This window comes from Lissotriton vulgaris, chromosome 6 (genome assembly GCF_964263255.1).
Source record: "Lissotriton vulgaris chromosome 6, aLisVul1.2, whole genome shotgun sequence".
Taxonomy (NCBI): domain Eukaryota; kingdom Metazoa; phylum Chordata; class Amphibia; order Caudata; family Salamandridae; genus Lissotriton; species Lissotriton vulgaris.
In genome coordinates, this window is record NC_141694.1 from 1,183,423,464 (window position 1) to 1,183,446,523 (window position 23,060).

General features: G+C 43.1%; 1 protein-coding gene across 2 annotated transcripts in view; it reads right to left on the minus strand.

The window, feature by feature from the left end:
* Positions 1-22,626, minus strand: part of STX11 (syntaxin 11) — a 157,004-nt gene extending 134,378 nt beyond the window's left edge. Inside the window, exon 1 of one of the 2 annotated variants that reach the window (XM_086927285.1) lies at positions 22,155-22,626. The gene's annotated coding sequence lies outside the window, so the exon portion shown is untranslated. The remainder of the gene's footprint in view (positions 1-22,154) is intronic. The other variant, XM_086927286.1, reaches the window with a different exon arrangement.
* Between the last annotated feature and the right edge of the window lie 434 nt (positions 22,627-23,060).

A 23,060-nucleotide genomic window follows, 5' to 3' on the forward strand; every position in this document is an offset into this window, starting at 1 on the left:
CCCAATGATGACACCTCCTCCTCGGACACCACCAGCTTCCTTGACCCGCTGAACTTTTGAAGTCTCAGACATTTTTCTTCAAAATTTCTTTGAAGTCTGACTGTAAGCCAAGACCAGGCCCAATCCACTTCTTGCATCCGAACCGCACACCGTCACTGTGGAGTAAAGCGTTCTACTTTGCTACTGGGTGCTGACCTTATGAGGGGGGCGCTAACCTCAGGGGGGGGGGCTGTGTTTAGTAATAACTTATGACTGGAGAGATGAGGGGCACTTTTTCCAGATCAGATAACATCCAAAGCTGTGTGTGGCATCACATATTGTGATGTTATGAGGTCTAAAGGTATATGAGATCATTTCTTTTGAGGTAATCAGTCATGTCACTTTTACCTTCCCTGGCCCTTCGATGAATCAGCGTCCATGGTCCTGTAATTGCAATATGAACCCTGGGAGATGGCATTCCCGTAGGACACTAATCCACGTGATATGTCACGCTCATATCATGCATGTTCTACAGGCACAGCGCAGTGAGCTGGCCTGATGTTTCAGGGAGATAAATGCTTGCTGTTGAGTCCTGGAGGTTAGGTTTCGAATCGTAGCAAGGCAAACTCAGTCATCCATTCTTAACAGGCATGTACATGGAGTACCATACAAAAGGTAATAGTTACATCAATTATTTTCACTGCTTAGGGCCGTCAGAAGTGCAGTAATAAGTGCTAATGGAAATAAAGTTATTTTATTTAGTTCCTAGTGATTACCACTAGGAAGTGTATTACCATGGTCCTGTTAGTCCATTCCTCATTCCTGTAGGAACAGGCTATCCTTTGGGGTGGTCCCCCCAAACATTTTGCCTACTCAACCCTGTTGCTAACATTTGTTTTAGTTGGCTTTAGGACTCTGTGCACTTTACCACTGCTAACCAATGTGAACGTGCTGGTGCTCACTCCTTAAAATACGGTAAAATTGGCCTACGCGTGATTTCCACATTTCATCTACTTATAAGTCCCTTGTAAAGTGGTACAACATGTACCCAGAGCCTGTAAATTAAATGCTACGAGTGGGCCTTTAGCACTTGTTTTGCCACAAACTTAAGTAAGCCTTTAAAACATGACTCAAGCCTTCCATTGCAACCTGTCTGCAGGTTTAAACAGCCAATTCGACCTGGCAAAATAAACCCTTAGCCAGGCCAAACCCTCCCTTTTTAATACATATAGGTCACCCTTAAGGTAAGCCCTAAGCAGTCCATAGTGCAGAGTGCAGTGTATTTAAAAAGATGGACATGTACCTTTACGTTTTACATGTCCTGGTAGTGAAAAACACCAACATTCATTTTCGCTATTTTGAGGCATACCTCCCCCACAGGATAACATTGACTTGCCTTACTACATTTAAATAGTGATATGTTTTGTTTGGGAACAGGTAGAAATGTCATGTTTCGTCTCAAAACAATTGTAATTCAAAATCTTCTTTAATGATAAAGTTGGATTTTAAGTCATAATTCTTAAACTGCGCTTTTAGAGAGTTGGTATTCTCTTGTCCTAAACATTTGGTGCCTGCACCCTCTGTCCTTGTCACATGACTGTGATTAGAGTGGCAGTTTGCCGTGATGTATTCGTCCCAGACAGTGAGAGAAAGTGGGACTAGGTTTTGACAGGATGGGCCATCCTGCCTGATGAGGGGCAGAGCTGTTCCCAGCCCCACTTACATTTCGAAGGAGTTGCCTCCAGCACACTCACAAAGAACTTGACACTAGTCTTTAGTCACCCTTGATCTCATGCAGCATGGGCAGGGGAGGAACAAAATTCCAGGAACAGATGTGGCGGGGTGCGGGAGGGAGAGCCTAGATGTTTCTCCCACTTCAAAGATAGGCACAAGCTTTAAATATTGGACCTCATATCAACTCTTCAGTACACTCCTGGACCTTAAACAAACACCCAAAAGGCCTGCCGGGCACTACAAAGGACTGTCCTGCGGTTTGAGGCCTGGCCTGCGGTTTGAGGCCTGACCTGCTGCTTGAACCGAGGACGACCACAGTGACACAAAGGGCTAGTTGGCTGCCCTCCTTCTCTGAGCTACAGAGACATACCAAGCTCCAACAACCTTGAACATGCACCTGGACCTTGCCAGAGGGGAGTGCCACCCTCCACGCAGTCCTAGACTCTTGGACATAGTAGTATAGGGGCCCCAACAGATACAAACTAAAGCTTGTTGAAAATTTCCATTAAAAAGTGGTCTTAAAATCAACAGGAGACTGGGACCTACCTGCTTGCCCAGGGTACATCGCTGGTCACTCTAACTTTGCAGTAGATCCCGCATTCCCGCTACATTCTTCTCTGGAGTTCTCTGGAGAAGCAGATCCTGTTTCAGCAGGTCCTCTTCAGAAGCCGGGGCCTTGTGGAGCCCTTGTCTGCTACAACTTGAAGTCTTGTTCTACTGGAGATCTTTAACTTTCGAAAAAGTGACAAGTCCAAAAATAGAAACCTTTACTGCAATTTTGTCCAGCCACTCCCCAATGATGACACCTCCTCCTCGGACACCACCAGCTTCCTTGACCCGCTGAACTTTTGAAGTCTCAGACATTTTTCTTCAAAATTTCTTTGAAGTCTGAATGTAAGCCAAGACCGGGCCCAATCCACTTCTTGCATCCGAACCGCACACCGTCACTGTGGAGTAAAACGTTCTACTTTGCTACTGGGTGCTGACCTTATGAGGGGGGCGCTAACCTCAGGGGGTGCGCTGTGTTTAGTAATAACTTATGACTGGAAAGATGAGGGGCACTTTTTCCAGGTGGCAGTGATAGAATCTAAAAAGGCAGTCATGGTGTATGAGGGCTGCCAAAAATTATGCCAAAAATGATGGTCGCACCGGGCGCCACCAGCACTTCAACCGGCCCGGAGTGCTTGTGTTCTTTTACTGCTCCAATTTTTGGAGCCACATATTTTGTTGTGTTCACTACTCCATATGAGTGCTTGTGTTTTGTGCTGCTGTGGGCTTCTGTGAAACCCCCACCAATATTGCTCTCTCTAGCGGTTTGCTTCCGGTTATCGCTGCTCATTCTCCCCATTTTGCTTGTTGTACCATCGCTCATGCATTGTCGCTGCCATCCTGTTGCTCCCTTGCTCCTGTGTTGTTACTTTTTCCTGCCATCCTTCCTGCACACTCAGTTGCTGGTTGACCCCGTCGGTGGCTGCCCTCATCCCTCACCCTACCCACCCCGTTGCATTTTGATGTTCTATTCCTTCTGCTCCCCCTCCAGTACTGTTGCTTGTTTTTTATCTCCCGACAATTCTGTTACGGATTAAAGCCCCCGACTCACCCACTTTCCAATCACCATTTGTCAGCAGTTTAAAGTGTACAAAAGTGAAAGGAAATGTACTAATTATGTGCAGCTTTACCTGTCAGGAGGGACACACACATACGAACACCAGTGCGTGAGAATTATTTGAGGTAAATTAGGTGAAAGATCTGGTGCTGGAGCCTGTGTCAAAAATGATTGACGCTTTTTTTTTTTTTTTTTTTGCAAAGCTGACCAAGCCATCTAAATATTTATGAATCCCCTCAAGAAACATGAAACCTGAATGCTGCTCTGCCTTGGGTGACTTTTCTTCCAGGCAGTTTCTGGGCTGACTCCCCACCTACCAGCCCTGTTTCTTTTATTAGGGGCACACTCTGCTGCCCTCCATAGGGTCTGCTCTCTGCTAGGAGCAAAACCTCACGGTTAACGCCTAAGAATGAAACCTAACCTCAGCGGTGATGGATCTTTTACAAGTTGAAAACAACTCTAATTTGTATAAGTGTTACAATCTTATTCGTTTGTAGTCCTTTCTTTGTAAAGCATTTCATATGAAAAGTTCTCTCTCAAATGATTGCTGTTAATTTGGAATCACTCCGGGCAGAACTGGCTGCGTCCTAGCGCTTTTTCTATTTTTCCCCAATTTGTTACTTGCCACCAGATTCACCAGTCACCTCCCCCTTTCACCCGTTGTTGCTTTACCCGGCCGCAGTCCCAACAGAATAACAAGCATTTGCAATTCAATAGGTCTCACAGTTACAAGAGTTTCAGCTATTGACATTGTAAATAACAATGCCTTTCATTTAGGTTTTAAAACAAAAAAAAAATAAAACGCATTATTATTTGCAATGTCAACACACATACTTAGCTTAAGCCAGGTGGTTTTTATGGCCAGAAATCACACCATTAATTCGGCTGTGTGCATTGTTATGGTCTATGGGTCGTTATGAGCAGGATTTAGATCAGTGACAAAGGTCACTAGTAAAGGTGCTAGTATTTTAGGTAGATGGATACCAGTGCAGCACTAGGGTTATGGCTGTGGTCAGTCATCGCACTCCACTGCTTCTGCCCATGCCTGGTGTTCGGTGCAAGGTCAATGTTGATCCAGACAATATGTTATGTTGCTGCCCGGGTCCCTGCTCTTGTAGTACCCTGCAAGTCCTCCACTCACCGCTTTCTCGCTGGTTGCTCTCCGGCTCTCGTAGGTGGGGACATAAGAAGTCCCGCACCTGGCGAATGTCCAGAAAGTGACTAAATTCCAACAGGGAGCAGGACATGACACTGTCTCACCAAGCCAAGGCAGCGGAGCCCTTGACTCCCTGCAGCTTGGCCATACCGAGATCTCGTTGTATCATAGGTTGCTGCCTCCCTGGTAGCCTGCCGTTGCCTTAGTTCCAGCAAAACGAAACAGGAAGCTGTCACATCCTCCAGCATCAGCGCCTCCGCGGCGCGTGCGACCGAGCCGCTGAGTCATCTTTCAGACTTGGTCGACTGCTTCACAGAGGTTCCGAGTCGCTCTCGATCGTGCACTTCGTGCCAATCACAATATTTTGCTTTCCGGTGTGTATGTTGACAACCACGCAAACAAAAAGCGATTGGCAAAATAATTAAACAAGCCATAATTATGCCAAGAATGCTTCATGAATAGCGCGAGCAAGGTGGGCGGGGCTTAATGGAGACAGGACGGACACCAACAAACGCCGAGAATGCTTCTTGAAAAGCCCGAGCAAGTCTAGCAACATATGCAGTCAGGGTGGGTGGGGCCTAATGCCCACAGGGGATACACCAACCCCGCTTCCAGAGAAGCCGGACACAAAAGCAACAACAATAGTTCTCGCCAAGGCGAATCAGCGCATGCGCTGCAACGCAGGCGAGACCTAAAAAGCACTAGCCCCGCCCCTGTCCAGGGGCTAAGCTTACGGGGGTGGGGGGGGTGCTTGATGTATTACTAATAAAGGTATTTTAGGTAACAAGTTGGGTACAGATGCTTTCAGTCTGGTATTGTGATGAGTCTGTCAGATTTCACTGGGAATTTTGACATACACAGACAAAAACGCAAACACACACACTCTCTCCCTCTCTCTGCATTGAAAGTCTAAACAAATATTGAATAGCTTACAAAATATTGTATTTTCTCTCACTTAGTACCCCTACCAATCTATATTCCTCTCCCTTTCCACTGCCCCTTAATCCCCTCTCATGTACCCTGCTTTTATAATGCATTTTAATATGCCGTGCCTGTGTGATTGTTGGAAAATCTGTAGCTCAACCCCCCCCCCCAAAAAAAAATCTTACAGACCATTGTATGCCTCTACCCCTGACCCAGCAGAAAAAAAACACTATGACACGGACAGCAGGGGCCAAGTCACATTACTTTTTTTTCTACCTTTCTGGCCATCCTGCACAGCAGCTATGCTACTTTAATGGGTTTCATTTAATAGTAGTTGGCTGAGCATTTCTATGCTGGTCTTTTCCTTTCTGCCTCTCCTAAAAATTCATTTTAGTATAAACCTCGCCTGTATATGCTGTGTGAATATAATCTGAGATTAGGACCGCGAGTGCGTTTACAGTGATGGCTCTATTCTACTGTGTCCTGAGGCAGCCTCAGGGCCACAATAAACTGTTAGAGTTGCAACTTTCATCTGCTGCTGCGCTTTGTACCATTTGGCACACTGCCTTATATTTGTTAATGCTCCACCCTGCATCTGTTGCGCGTTACAACTGTTACCACAGCGACTTCTATCTATTAGTGCATTACCTTTCATCACTTAGTGGTCTTGCTTGTCCTGTCCCACCCTACCCCCTGTCCTATGTTGATGCCTCCACCTCCGCTCTCCCAACAGAAAAAACCCTGGTGCGGGCAGCAGTAGCCACGTCACAGTGTTTATTTTATATTTTTTTACTCATTTGTTGCTAGCTCATTCTCACCAGTCACCTCACGCTTACTGCCATTGTCGCTTTCCCATTCCCTGTCCGACCAGATTGAAAATTGCTGTCCCCCCCTTCACCCACCAGAAAGATAAATACATATATATGATGCAGCCAGCACTAGCCACATCGTAGCACTTTTTCCTACTTTTCTGCCATCCTGCACAGCAGTCATTCTGTAGTAAAACGTAGCTGAAAGACATCAACTAAGCCATTAGGTCTTGCATAGGCAAGACCTATTGGCTTTACCAATACCCATTCTAAATTGACGTGGGATTTTTTGTGTTGTATTTTCACCCTATTACTGTTTGTGTGCTGCATGAATACCTTACACATTGCCTCTAATTTAAGCCTGAGCGCTTTTGTGCCAAGCTATCAGAGGGATAAGCACGGGTTAATTTAGTGACTGTTTTGTGGTTGTTGCTTAAGAAGAGTTCACACACCCCTCAACCAAAAACTCAATACCCTTACAAGAATCCTATACATTTGTTTTGACATGAAAGGATATGAGCAAGTCTCAAATGAAAACACTAAAACATTAAGCCTTTCCCTTAGTCAAACAGTGTGTGTTTCCTAGTTTTATGAAATCCAATAGGGTTAGCAATGCGTTCCAGAAATATGTACTCAGGGGTTAACTACTAAAAGGGTTTCCACCGAGTGATTTTCTAATCTACGTCTAAAAATAAACGAGGAACTTCAAAATTATCTAGGAGTAAAATTCAGGTGAGAACACAGTTACTTCCTCAATATTAGTGCAACTGCATCAATGCAATAATCCCATCAATACAAACACACAGACACAAACGAACACAGACGCACCACCACCTCAAGTCCCTGCATATTAATAAAATATCAGGAGGCCAGATGCAGGTAAAGTTTGCATTTACTCATGCACTGGTTTAGTTGCGGACAGAAACTTTATTTAGACAGAATTCTTATAATCTGTCACCCGCTCACCCAGGAGAACAGTCTTAAGTTCTATGGACCCTAAAAGGGAGAAACCTCTCTGGAACACAGAGCTGCCCGAGTAGAACAAGTCTAATCTTTTGTTTTCTCCCCTGAAACTCTATTATGTGACTATTAATCTAACAAACAAGGCAGCACCTGTCCAAACGGGCTCTGTATCCCCACTGAACAATATGCTATTAATTTACTCTGCCCTGAAGAGACTGCAGAATGGATCTAGATTTCACTCCTGCTGTGAAATCCTATCCTTCGGTAGCACACCTAGTGGCTGGTAGCATTGGGGAATGCTGGGAAGCATAAAGATTGAGCATGTGTTTTGAGCTGATGGCAATTTACTTTTGAGTCTAGAATACATCAAAATTAATTGTATTGTTCCTCCAATAGTGGACTCTTGTGGGTGCCTCATACTTGCTGTTTAACCAAACTGTACAACAGAAATGTCAAGAAAGGTACTTGTTTTTACAACTTCAAACTAATTTTACTTTTACAATTACTCAAACTATTTCAAAATCAATCTATAACAATTATCTAACCTCACACAACCAAATAAGAACAAAGCAAGAGAAACTATGAAACGATGATTCTTCCAGACAATTAATGGCCTTCCCAGATCCACATAAAGTGCTACCAGATAGAAAATGTGTTGTGAATGCCATTTAACAGTGGTGGTAGGTACTATACAAATGCTAATAACAGAACGTTTGGATCCCGAGTTTCTTCTCGGAGGCAATTAGAAAAGGTACAGAGAGAATACTTGTACAAAGTCTTTCAACTTGGGTGGGGATTACAGAATGAAATTACAGCTAGCTTCTATTCAAATGCAGCCACTAAAATCGTTCTGAAAGGCACCTACCACTAGCAATATGTCATATCAAGGGGATACGAGTTGGAGAGTGGCTTGAATCATTATGAGCTGGTACGACTAATTCTCAGGTCCTACTTTATAGATTGGGTGTATGTGAATGTTGGTTTACATGGCTATTTAGGATGGAGTAGGTGGTTGCTGGAGATCACGCAAGCATAGAGGTTATTCTCCCCAAGTTCAATATGTGAAAAATGTACTTACCACGGATGAAAGCCTCCACGCATGCATCTTTGAGGTGCTGCACTGTCTAAATCGGTTTATGCGGTCTCCTTCTAGCCACAGTGAACACTTATTAAATAGTCTAGAGATTAAGGCCCCTTAAATAAAAAGTAAACTACAGTCAACATGGACATTTTGTGGTACAAGTTCCTTAGTCTCCTATTCGACACACGTACCTTACACCATGTAGTACTCTGGGAGGAGCACTGGTAAGGTGTACCATGTACTAGTAAACCAGGATGTCAATAACATATAAAGAGTAGGCCACTGTTTGGCCAGAGTGTTGTCTCTCTTGGGAATGTAGAACCAAGAAAAGCCCACCTCAAGGAGAAGTGGGGGCTTGGCGGTGCGGGAATCACCCGAGTCTACTCTTACCCTCCTTATATAATTAAGTGGACCCGGAAACCTTTGTCTGCTGAAAGAGCCACCTTTATTACAATAGCCCGGGCTATGGAACAGAGTCCCAAGCTAGTCAGAGACAAAACCCAGGAGGCTGCTGCTTTACTCCAAAGCGAACAAGCCGTATATACATTTTTATTACACTCTTTTGGCATTCAGTCCATTGTTCAATCAGGGCGGTGTTTGTAGTTGATGACCTGATCAAGGCGGTGTTTGTAGTTGATGACCTGATCAAGGCTCGGCATTCAGACCATTGTTCACTCAGCTTGGTCAAGGCTCGGTCAGTCAGACCATTGTCCAGATGACCTGATCACGGTGTCAACGATGTTTACCAAGCAGTGTGGTTCTGTGAAAACGAACCTTGTCTCGTAAGGTTATGGTTCCGTCACGACTTTGGTGATGTCGAACCGTATTTAGTGAGTTTGGCTAATATGGAGTGAATTCGTCACGTTAACTAGCAAGTTCATTACGTGTTTGGAGATTTCGTCTCGAACATGGGTTACATTTTGTTTAAGTCTCCATTTTGTATTGCCATCACGCAGGCCGACGAATATGGTCGAACGAACGCAGCGGCCTGGCCTTCACGTATCGGTATACATTAACATGGTTTTTCCTGACTTCGAGGTGAATTGCAAGGATCTGATTCTTTCACCTGAAACTGACCCTGCAGAGTCAATTTCCCTGGTTTGATCGTTGTCTGAGATTGCCAATGACTGTTCAGGACATCGTTAACTTTTAGTCTCCTTACACATGCCTTATCTTGCTTACTACCAGTCATTGTTTCCTTTTCTATGCTCTTTATTACATGCATTGTGCCTTTCAATTATGGGTTTGTCCGGCTTGTGGAGATTGGATTTGGGCCATTCGAAATGATTAACTTTGGGTTGGGATGTTGCAAAGAGTTTTTTGTCATGTGATACTTTGTTTGAGAATGTACCCCATTGGTTAGATTTTTGCGCAGTGGGTGTATGTTCTAAATGTGAATATTGTGTATAAAAGGAGATGTCTTGCTCTACGAATTTGAGCTGTCTCCTGAAATACTCCATGCTGTGTTTCTAGGATCACTGTTACTGGCTGCAGCTAATAAACTTGGTCTTTGACGCCACCCAGAAACGTTCCATGTCTCTGTATACCAAGACAGGTGAATCCAAAGACTTTGGGTGTGCCGCTGGCGTTGCTGGGTTCTAAAGGCCTGGTTCTTCAGCAGGGAGCAGAAGATGAAAAACAAGCTTGTTTACACACGGCGTAGGTGTCTCGTGACTTTCTGTTGATGAATTGGCTAACTGCAAAGAACAGGGGGGCTTGGGTATGTGATAGTTTTTTTTTAGCGTCAGTAGAAATGGAGGCTGTAAGCAGGGTTTTGTCACGAGATGGCAAGGAATGGAGGAATGTAAGGAAATTAATAGGACCTACTGAAAACTTATTTTCTTCAGGAATGTGGACGTAAGAACAGCATGCCTGATGTTAATGGGGATCACATTCTGTTTAGATGTGAAACCATGTGAATGCTGCTTGATTCTTGGATGAATGGTGTACATTTGCCGGGTGTTATGAAACTGAATGTAGGTCATAGGCTGGCGAGTGCTGACCAGGAGCTTCATGCATGAAGACAAAGATATAGGTCATTGCTTCACATGCTGTAACTACCGGGACCATTAGATGGAATTTGAGTGCAACTCAGCTGTAGACAAGAGTTGGATTTTGATGAGTGATGGGTAGAGGGTGGATGAAATGTCATGATTTTTTTTTTTTTTTACATTTAACACAATTCTTGTGGGAATTATGAATCATATGCATGTAACAAGTGTTGGTGGGGAGTGTTGGTGTGATAATCGCACAGCGATGGCATCATGGTGAGTTTATTTGTGTTTTTATTCTTCATCAAGATTAATCATCAACACAAGAGTGGAGGCACTACTTTAAGAAATGTTCTAAACTACGGTTTAACTTAAAAGCCTACCTTTGGTAAATGAGGAGGGTAATCATGCCACCTCTTCTGAAGAAACATAGTGCTACCCAATACCTATATGCAAACAAGCACCAGCAAAATCAACTGTACGACCTTTGCAATTCTGCAGTAATTTATTATTATTATGTTTTTTTTTTTTGCGCACAGACAATATAAAAAGGAAGCCCTTGCAAAAATATAAAAATATTGGAGTGGTCCACCAGCTCAATTGCACGAGCCCTTGACACTTTAGTGCATATTTAAGGCAGATGTTCATTGTTGATATGTAAAAGATGCCACCATTCACAATGCAAGACCCCCGCCAACCAATTTTAGCATGCTGGATGCTGTAGTGTGTGGAAGAAAATGTGAATTACACTTTAAATAGATTATTTGATGAAGAGGGCTGACCGAACACTCCTGTATGTTTACATGCATGTATTCACATTATGACATTTTTTTATAACACATTGGTGGTACAATCGCTAAAACTGCCTACATGCCAGACTTACAAAGATAAACCTGGTCTTGGGAGATTGAAGCTAAAGTCCACAGTATGTATGTGCCAAAAAAGGAATGCCTAAATTTGCTATTCCTTATAAATCACACCCTCCCTTGTAATGCCGCCTTATAAAAACATCTTTGGATAACGGTACTACAGTAATTTCTATGCAAAATCAAGGCCAAGGCTCCTAGGTTCATATTACTAACAAATTACAGTGCATGCAGAAGGACCTTGTATTCACCACAGGGTTCATGGACGCAGTCTCACTTTTCATTGCTGTAAAACTAGACATCTACAATAAATCTGTGCAAGGCATTTCCTTTTACTAGTAGAACTCTACCGTAGCTGGCATTTTACCAAGGTGAGTCTATAATGCTGGCAGCCATAAAGTGTATTTGAACTGAGTAGGAGGGTCAAAGTCCACGATTGCCACATAGTCTTGTACATGAAAGCTATCCATTCAGTAGGTACCGTGAAGCTGGATTGATTTTCTGTATCACATCAGGACTAATCTATCCAGATGTAAAAGTTGTACAATTAAAGGATGCACGGAAGTAGGTGGGCAACCAGTGTTTCACTACCCAGGCGAACAATTGGGTCTTCACAAGAATGCACCTCAAGTCCAACCAGCTGAGTAAGAAAACCCGAACACATAATGTAGAAATGAAGGCCGTATGGAGCCTTCTAACTACAGGGAGATTGTGATAAAGTAGAGTCTAAATCTATATTTAATATTTCTTGACAATATTCTCTGTTCAGAAGGGGAAAGATACAATGGCGGTAAGGGCAGGAAGTAGCTTCACATGAGGAATCTTGCTTAGCACACAAATGTGGCTATTTGTGCAAGGAAGGCCAACCAGGCATCCTCCATTCTACCATCTGTGCTTCTTTGTAACATTAAGGCCTTCGTTAAGCAATGACAAGATCACTACCACAGGCAGCCAGGGCCAGTTCAAGCAGTTAGCCATACAAAGCAAAGCGACGTTTGGAATCCATCATCCACTTCCTATGACCAGAGAACTTGATTGATGTAGCACTACTGTATTTATTTATACATTTATATAGCGTTAGCTAGACCAGGAGGATCAGAAAGCTTGACATACAATACAAAGTCATATGAATGAAGTACATGCATAAATACAGACAAAGAAAGTCGCTGGACCGCAAAGGTAGTTACAGTATGCAGACATAGGAAGAGCATGACCTAAGAGAGTACAAGACATAGTAGACAGCTGAAAAAATATATTTACCGCTGCACCTGGTCATGGCCGAATGTGCTTGAGGTTTGGGAAAGAAGCTCAGTTAGGGTGCGAGTTAAAGTATTTGTTGTGTAATAGGTGTTTAAGGTCCAGATTGATTAGTTATTGTGGGTTTGTTGGCCCATCTAATCACGCACTGTTCACTTAATGCTTCCGCACCTCTTCTTGATATGTTAATTTATTCAATGTACTCCTTGTTTTGCTTTCAGCATATTCTTTTTATTCACTGTTCATTTTGTTATCAACAATTCTACGAAATGAAATTCTTAATCTTCATGAAATGAAACATGTAAGGTCCAAATAAAATTCACATATATTCCCTCATTTTCCGATGTAACAAGTTTACATTCTTTCTGATCACAAGGTTATTCTAAGGCCCAATGCATTTCGGCACTTACAAAGTGCCTTCATCAGGGGCTAATCTGATTCTGTTGCCCTATAACCGAGCTATGGCCTCTTGTATACCACGAATGTCGAGAATTATCTTACTCGAGAATCAAATGTATAGACACTTTTCCATGTAAGTCGACTCACTATCCTTTCTCATATGAGTCGTCTCGTTAACCTTGTTGTTCTTGTGCGTTCTTTCAACAACTAGACGCCATCCTATTTTCGACCGAGCCGACAGCTTGAGTACAACGGAGTGCTCCACACAAACCAACATAATCAGTAAGGTCCAGATTGAAGCAGGAAAAGTGGTGGTTGCAGCGCAGGTCTCTCAGGAGAGAGTTCCAGATCCTGGGAGCATTTCCAGAAAATTAGCGTGTCTGGGTTTATTTCTTTTTCAGTTTGGGAGGTATGAGAAAAAGTGAGTAAAATAAACATTTTGGAACTGTATGCACCCTTCACTTGTATGTTTAGAGACCTAATATTGTTGGGCAGCAGTACAACTATTTATTCCAGAGAGGAAAACGGGATGTCATGTCCTCCCTCCAGCCAGCTCATTATGGACAATTGCAATTAGTGCTTTCTTTTATCTTTTTTGAATAAATGTATTCACCTACAGAATACATAGCAGTGGTGCATAAAATATACGAATTCTAGCAATTACTATGTTATTACTTATAATCTCGAACGACATTGCAATAATAGGGTTTCGTGCCTCCCATGTGGGCTCTGTTTATGAGTGGACTAGTTCACACCAATGCTGTTATTTGTGGTTGCCCCTCTGTGGTGGTAAGTTGGGTGCAGGAAGTGATGGAGCAAGACATGGGGCATCAGTTTACTGGTATGGCACTCATGTGGTCTAAATGAGTGGCAAGCCTGCTCCATATGCTTCAACTTCCCCAATTGCATATATGAACAGCATAGACAATCCATGTTTTGTCTATGTGTTGTGGAAGTACTGAACTTATGGTTTAAACATCTCTGCAAGTTCCAATGGAAAGAAAAAAACTTTGGAACTGGGTACACTACTCACACATGTATGGGTAACATAACTGCTCTGCTTCTCTAACAATAATATCAGCTCAGCATATCAGCTGGATGAGCTCTACTTAAACCTACTACCCTTCTGGGGTATAGACCATCAACCAGGAAGCTCAAGTCATCTCTGTCCTGGGATTTTCTCTCAATCTGACTTCAGGTGTAACCCATCTCCTTGCTGTCAACCTCAAGGCCTCTGCTCCAGGCATTTCTTGGCCTTCCTCTTTTCCTTCTTTCCTTGAAGGTTCCAGGTCGGGGCTTGCCTGGTGGGGTTTGATACAGGCTTGCATAGGGTGGGAATTTTCCAGCACCAGTGTCTTTTCATGGTTTCTTCATGAGCAGGAAGTTGGTAAGCCTGCTGCCTAAGGACAGGTGTTGATGAAGGTCTGGACTTTGTTGGTGGTGGTCACTTTGTTGGTGGTGGACATTGTTGTCCTTAGAGCTCTACATCTTCTTTAGCTGAATGATAGCAGCCCATGCTTTGCCAATTCTTACCTTGACATTGGAATCTGTGCCGCCCTGCTTGTCTATGACAATGGCAAGGTAGGTGAAGGCCTCAACCTCTTCCAGTGCATTTTTAGGCCATGTTGGGCTGATGCGGCTGCCACATAGTCTGACCTCACTAGCATCTGCAGATGAGTAAGGGAAGAAGGGTCAGGCTGTCTGCAAATTCCAGGTCATCGAGCTGGGTCCAAGGTGTCCAATGCATAAGCTCCCAAAAGTTAAATCATCACCCCCAGAATCATAACTTTCTAGGCGAGTGCCTAGCATGCCAATTCAATAGACTGTGTTGCAAGAGGTAATTGGTTATATTATGCAGTAAGAATGAATGATTTATATTTGGGTGGGTTTGCCATTTTTATCACATGCTTCAATGGAGGACGAGGCAAAAAAAGGTGAACTATTACAAAATTTAAATTGGTATGATTGTTTTCACACATCCAAATGATGTAAAAACCATTCCAGGAATAGCAGAATTGAATGGTATTTTAGAGCATTGTGCAGTCATGAGGCATCGTACTACCAGAGGTGACAATATGAGATGGCTGAAAAGAAGTTCAGCCAGAATGAACAATTACAATTGTGATGGACTCGCACCTAGAGTTAATAAATGAATCAATAGTATATGCACCTATAGGGTTCCTGCATTAGTATGCAGGTGTATTTGTAACACAGTAAACATGGTTCTTAGTGCTCTGTCCAACTTCTGTTCTTGTTACTGCTTTCATGACCAATGAGAATAGGGGTAGCAAGTGGAGTACTAGCTGTACCAAGCCAGGGCTAGTAACTGCTATCCCTAGTTACACCTAACTGATGCATCTTGGGATCTCACTCAAGGATCACAACAGACACCAACAACCTAGTATTCAGTACCTTTTAACCTATAAACACACTTTGCTGGAATACAGTACATTACAACGTAATTTATTACATTGTGTGCTGTTACAACAACTGCGTTTTTAGTATGTGATGCATTTACATCGCAAGTCATTATAACGACTTGCTGTAGGGGGCACACTGGACTTAGGAATAGTATTAGTTACTATTCCTACTCCAGTTTGCGCAACAGTCGGTAAGGTGTTGGAATTCATTTCCAAAACATCAGCTCCCCCTGCAGAAAATTGTAATGATTGGGAGTGTAAATGCATCACGTACTAACAATGCAGTTGTTGTAACAACCGCGTTGTAATAGTCTTGCGATGTAATGACAGCGTTGTAAACGCCGTTTACCCTTTGCTGGCTTGCAATCATGCTGAAATCACTAAACATTGGCTCAGTCATTTCCAAAGTCACCCTAGGAATACACAACATATACATCTATGTCATTCTGGCTTATTATTCACTCACTGATGGATGCACGTTGTGTAAAGAGGGTGTGGGGATTTTTTTCTCCTTTACAGATATTACACAGGGATTGACTAATTGTATACTCCCTCATCGGAGTCGGGACCTGCCTCAACCTTCAGAGGTGTGATGTTGCATCTAATCAGTGCAATTTTATTTGGAAAGGATTGCTATATCATTATGCACAATTAAACAGGAAAATGTGGGATGTTCAACAAGGATTTCGAATGTACTAAATCTTTTGAGAACAGGAATACTGCTTTTAGAAGCATGTGAAGCCCTGTTCATCTCTGTGGATAGATTGTCTCTCTTAGATTTTAAGATAGTTTTTTTAAGCTAAGTCTCTTTCTGCCTAGCCAATCCTAATTTCAGATCATCAAACCATGAATGGGAAGCTAATAACATTGCTCACAGAAAACCTGTAAATTGTCACATTTAGTGACAAAGGCAGCCATGGTTGAATTATACCAATCTGCCATTTTCTGGGAATTTCAATCCTGTGGCCACTCATCTTTACAGCAAGCCACAAGCTGTAACAAATTATCCCACAAAAACGTCATCCATTTTCAAGCAGGTAAGTAGATACGCATTGCACAGCTTCAAAATGCAAGGACTCGATTTAACCTCAAACCATAGCAGATACTGCTGGTATAGGTATAGCCAGTGTTCCTTATAAGATGTGTGAATAATATCTCAGCAGTCTAGCCATGGGTGTTCTAAGATGGATATGGAATGCAAATCCCTGTATGCAAAGTGCTGTAGATCAATAGACAACAGGGCAGGCTGCGTCAAATGACATAGCACCACCTGGCAGCTAAGTAGCACTTTAAGACCAAGTGGTGGTACAGGCTAAATATGGAATTTATGCAAACAGGAAAGTAGCCCGAAAATTCGATCAACAGGGTGTCTCAAATTATTTGATTAATGATAACAATGTGTTGTTCTGCAAATATTTTATTTGTAAACTAGCAGCCCGTCCCGACCTAGTCCGTGAGCAATCAGGCTTCCCGGACCCCCGCCCGCCCCAACATTGTTCAGCAGCAGCCCGGCCCCCCGCCCGCCCCGACATTGTCAAGCAGCCCGGGCCCCCGGCCGCCCCATCCCATCCCCCGCCCCAACATTGTCAAGCAGCCTGGGCCCCCGCCTGTCCAGTCCCGTCCGCCCCGACCCCCGCCAACCCGCAGCCTTACCTCAGCCACCGCTCCTTCCCCGCGCTCCTCATTTCACCGCTCCGCCACTCCTCGCCGCTTACCGCTCCTCCAGCCTGTCCGCTGGTCCTCACCGCCATTCCGCAGTTCGTCACCGCTCCTCCCCCGCGCCATGTCCGCCGCTCCTCCTTGCGTTCCTGGACGCCGCTCCTCCCCGCGCTCCTGACGTTAGCACGCAGGTCGCGGCCGGCGCTACTTTAAAGGGACAACTTTTTTTTTATGTTAATTTTTTAAATAACCCATATTTTTATACTTTATATAGCCTATGTCCATCTGCACACCCTGACAATTACAATGATGTATCGGGTGTGTGGATTGGCACTGCGGTTCCCGAGTTTACCCGCCTCAAAGGTGCAAAGTTCTTCCTTTATAATAGTAGTATAGATTCCGAACAGTTGCCATCTTCTCCGTAACCAAACATTGTGTGCTATATTTTTATTTTTAAATAGTAGCATTTAATTCCCGGGGTCTTGTGCGCATTTGTAACGAATATCTATTTACTTTTTACTATGACAAAAATGAAGGTGTATTGTCCATGGTTTCGTGGCACATATTTAACGTGCACCACTCTATTAGTTAGATTACTTACCTACGATGTCATAACTGCCATTTCACAAGGTCAACTTTCAGACTAGCCTGTTTTTCAGTTAACAGAGCCCAGAACACTGGGAGTTGTAGGTTCAGACGTATAATGGAAAAAAAGAAAATGCAAATCATGAATGCTTCGCGCCGTTGGCTGAAAATTTTGTGGAACTGAAAGTTTCTCGCTTTACATAGGGTCAGCTGATGGAAATCAGCATTAGTGTTCAGGTTGTGAAGGAGTTAACTTTTTTTAATAGGATGTCAGTGGCAGTGTTTGTCTTTCCATCGTGCCATCATAGCTACCGTTTGCTCATGAGCAAGTAATGGTGGGTTATCAACTGAAAAAAAGATCTCTATCTTATCAGTGTCTCTCCGCCCAGTGTCATTTCTACACCAGGAAACAGCAATTTGCCTCTTTAAGATATACCAGTCAACATCACTATCCCTTTCACACACCCCTCCACTGCTCACCACCCAGATCACTTCAACCGACTACTGCTATGTTGCCCGCATATAGTTTCGACAACCATTAGCCCCAGGCTCTGCATCCCACAATGCAATGTCTTTGAAATGAGACCCCCAAAGCAGAAGAGGCGTTTTCTGTTTCAAAATAGAGCATTCTACAAGGAAAAGACCCTGAGAAAATCTTCTTTAAATGGCTGCATTTCAAGCAAAAAATGTGGGATTTTTTAGGGACGTCAACATGTTGTTCATGTCCCAAGCCAATGCTTCAGTTAAGGGGCAAATAAGCAGCTATAAATTCATCCCCTCTTTACTGGGCTTTTTTTAATTTATTTATCTTGTATAGCGCAAACAGCTACCCAACAAAGGGTTTTCCGGCGCTGTGATTCAGTGTTGAGTAATCGGACAGCTGACTTAGATGTTGAATAGCCAGGTTTTTAAGGCTTTTCTGAATTTGATGTAATTAGCCTCTGAGCGCAGAGCTTGTGGCATGGAATTCCACAAGGAGGGACCAAGGTATGCGAAGGATTTGCCTCCCAAGCGTGATAGTTTTATTTTGGGAACAACAAATTTAATAGCTGTTGCAGATCTCAGCGTCCTAGATGGAAGGTAGCATTGTACGAGATTTCGTAGGTATTTAGGGGCTTTGTTTGTTGAGATTTTGTGCATGAAGCATAAAGATTTGAATCTAATTCTGTTCTCAATTTTTAACCAGTGCAACTCACGTATGAGCTTGAAGTGGATCTGGGGAGATCTCAGGTGATTACATTGTTGTTGCTTTGTGCTTCTCAAAACACTCACTGGTGTTGCAGAACAATACAGCTAAACTGGAGATGAATCGATCTAATTGTGATCTTGTGAACCCAGCCTGGATATCACTTTACTGGCTTCAGGATGAATTTAGAACTATGTATAATAATATCAGCACTTTCCACAAAGCATGGTGGGGTAATGGTAAATGCAGAACCTTACACCTCATAAAGCAGAGTCAGGAACCTTCCATTGACCGTTCTTCTCTAAATCTCTCAGCACAGCTGGTGAGCCAAATCATAGAATTGATACAATTACTTTACCTGTCTGACTTCATGCTGCACTTTTCCGATGAGTAAGCAGTGTAAATAACAGACATCACCTAGGAGAGACGAGTTGGTCTTCCCTACATTCAAACTTTCGATCTACAGATCACAGCTGATATCAGCAACAAGCTTTAATTTGCTGAACCTTCTTGTCTCTATAATGGAGGATTCCTGCAACTCTTTAGAAAAGCCTAAATCCAAACATGGCGACTTAGCAGTACCTTAAGTCCACTTTAAGGTAAAGCCTACATATGAAACATAAAACCCAGACCTCTAAATTAAGCTGCTCAGAATTGGCTGTAAATATAAAAGAATATTGAACGAAGATGGTAGCCAGGCCGACGACTCCTACTACACAGACTGTCCTGCAGAGCATTCCTACTGGAGAATTTATTGTGTTTTATTTTCTTGGTGTCTCCTAGAAAGCCATATGTATGTTCAACTGATACCTTTATGTTATTGTAGTTTCCCTCCGTATCTAATGCTGAAACACACCATCATTTACTGATGATGGAATTAGGTGTACTCATTTTGCGAATTAAGCATTCTGCGATGAAGAACTTTTTCCCAACTGTTTCACTTTTTGGGAGAAATAGTGTGCCTTTGTGCATGTTCTAATGAAGTGCCCAAAATCTGTGTCGCAAACAAAGCATTTTATTATTTCAATTTTTGAGGGATTTTGGTTCAGTAATAATATCAAAAGGCTTTAATTTTCTTTTTTAAATTACCATATTTGGATTTTATGACTGCCAATGGATTGTTTCCACTAACTGAGTTAATTTTGTTACCTAGTAAACTATTAAATCATTTCAACAGCAGCTGCCCTCGGTACAGGGTTTACCCTTGTTATGATTTTCCATGAACTGCCCCTGCTGTTTTGCTAAATGTTACTATTATTTCTGTCTGTCTTCCCTTGTATTTTCATCTCATATAATCTGATTAAACTTCAAGGGTGTCCTGCAAAGGTACGATTACCATGCTATTCCATGCTATCCCATGACACCGAGGACACCACTCTCCAATCCTGGCCTGCCTTTTCACAAACAAATGTAATCTGGTGGTTTAGAACAATTGGTTTCATTGGTGGGTATCGGGACTACAAGTACAAGAATGCACTTGGTTTTTAAATACATGCTCGGGATTGTACAATTGCACCCTCCTTGATAGGGTGTGTTCAAGTTACCTCATTCAAAGGTTTCACGTGATTCAAAACATTGCATAACTTGAACTGTAGCAACCCTGTAGGAACGCCCTCTTTGTGAAACAATATGGATTTCTTTCCAACTTTTGAAAGGTGGAAGACATGAGAAAACCTGTCTGGGCTGGTTCATCTCTTAACCCTGTTAGTGCAGAGCTCTAAATGTTTCCATTCCTGTGGTGAGTAGATGTTACCGCCCTTGATTCAACTCTGCAATTTGGTTGATTGTAGCTTCACTTTTCTACTCTAAATGCAGGACTACAGGAAAAGGTAAACACAGGCCTAGGGGAGCTGTACATTTCTGCTGCTGCCTCTACCAATACGGTAGTAGATTATACCGCTTGGTGGCTGCTGGGAACTGCATATAAAGAGTCAACAGCAGCTCTTCCTCTAAGGCTAAGGGTCCCACGAGGGGGCATTGAGGAAGCCAGTACATGTAATAGAGGGTTGTCACAGAATCTGGGAAAGAACTGTACTTAAAGCATTCAATCTAGCAATGGACTCAAGTTTACCAAGTGCCTGCGTGAGTAGCTTATCCAGTCCAGGTTTTAGCTTTGCACTGTGAGTCTTGTAGTCCTGGTCGTGTAATGAGATATATAGGTCTACATGACCTTGAATGCACAGCAAACTCCTTGCTTAGATGAGATAATCATGCACGGGTCTAAGAAACGTGAGTGCTCTGATCCAGTGATTGTCGACAAGAGATTTTACATTTCCACACAAGAGTAGCTCAGCCAGTTCAAGTTTTGTTCATTTATTTGTTAAATAGGATATGTAGTAATTTTGGAGGATTACAAAATCAGGACCACAAGCCCCAGAGTGCAAAGAAAAAAACTGGCCTGTATGAGCTACACACACATGTCCTGTGAAATTTGAAAGCTCTGAGTGAATGTTTTTCACAAGAGACAAAACTCAAATAGCACATCAGCAAGCAAAGGAGCATCTTGAAATCCTGTCAACAGGGGCGGGAACAGTCAGCCCTAAGGAGAAAATGTAATTGTTTCATTGCATGCTCTATTTTCCACATGCTAACGATCACATTGCTTCTTTCATCTACATTTTACTTTTTAAACATGTGCACAACTACCTCCATGCCTTAAAACTGATTCACATAATTCTGGTTTTCCTATACAAGAGTTTACGGGTGCTAGGCACCAGTGCTCTAGTTTTGCATCCTCAGACTGACCCAGAGTTGGAGGGAGAGAGAAAGAAAGAAAGAAAGAAAGAAAGAAAGAAAGAAGAACCGAAATTCAGGAAAACAGTGACAAAATAAGGCATGCAAAGAAAAAACACACCATGATATTTATGATGCAGCAGAGAGCGTAGGGTGATTGAAGACAGAGGCACTTTATTTTTTTCAGTAATTAAGTACTTTATTCATAATGAAAAATGTGAAGTTACGAGTCCAGGAATGTCTAGTGTTTGTGGGTAAAAAAACAGAAATATGGAACCACCCTAGCGTTGTGGGACAAGTTGCCAGCTGTGGTCAGAGGACAATTTCAAGTGAATTGACTAATGCTGTCCCCGCTGATATTTAAAAAAACGTTTTATGTGGTTCTATCAGTTTAACTAATGTTATATGTATACATGTATACAACTTTATTTTTATGCAATACTTCATTATACACATTGTTAAACTTATAAATTGCGCCTTAGTGGAGTGCTATTAAAATCAGAATTTCGCTAAATCAGTACAACTAATAATATAAACAAACAGCATGCCAATAAAGTATCTGGGAGGATAACAGACTGAAAAAGATTATTAACACACCCATACCCGCACAGAAGGCTAATACATGTAAAAGGGGTTTTAAAGAAGACGTAGCCCTGTGAGGCTAGTGAAAAACCAGCACTGAGAGAAGTTAAGGCCGACCTGCAGCGGGGCGTTCACGTGTGCTCACACAGACAGTGCACGGAAATGCAAGCGAGCCACGCGCGTACAAAATACTGCACAAAAACAACGAATTAAAGAACACGTACCAAATGTTTGAAGCGGAAACACCTCGTACCTCCGCTTCAGCTGGAGCAGCTCAGGTCGTCGTGAAGGAGAGGAGTCCAGGCAGGCTCCCTCCGCCCAGCCTACTTCCTTCTTAAAAATAAACGGCTTCGTATTCTTTCACCGCTATTCATCCCTCTTCAACAAGAAAAATGCATGTGTTTTTTTAAGTGTTCCACCACCCACGCCTCTTCTCCTTTACTGGCCAGGATATTGCAGGGTGTGAAACGAACCGACGGTGTGAAACTGCACTTTTCCTTCCCCTTTCCGAGCGCGAGCTCACTCCGCGCAGTGAGAGGGACACAGGAACTGGAGTTTGACAGCCTGCGCGAGGCAGCTAGGGGCCTGTTCTCCAGCAGAGGGCCAGGCAGCACCGGAGAGGCGCGTGCTATGGGTGGAGTTAGCTGTTTCTGCAGCCTTTTCCACGCTGATGCTGTGAAATGATGTGCGAGCGGTGTATTTTCGGTTTGAACCTCCCCTCTTGTGGGCGACAAATACTGTTAAATGGAACGCGAGATCAGCTGGACCGTTTAAAGCAGCAGCATTGGCTGCGACCGTGGGATGGGAGCTGAGCGAGCACCCGGACTCTCGTCACAAGGAGGGAAAGTCCCGCAGCCAAGCCGTCCACGCACTTTTGGAACTGGATGACTGTTCTGGGGGAAAAAAAGGGGGTTTCGCGTGGCTTCCCCCACACGGCCATATCATAGTGATATCAGCGACAACTGAGTGTATGGAAGTGCATTTATAGCACGGGGGAGCCATTACTCCGTCCTGCTTCTCAGATGCTGCTGTGCCGCATGGTTAAAGAATACAAAAGGGGGGGAAAAAACTTTTATTATTTTATTTATGCGTTTTTATATAGCGCGGACTTTACCCGAAGGCGTCAGAGC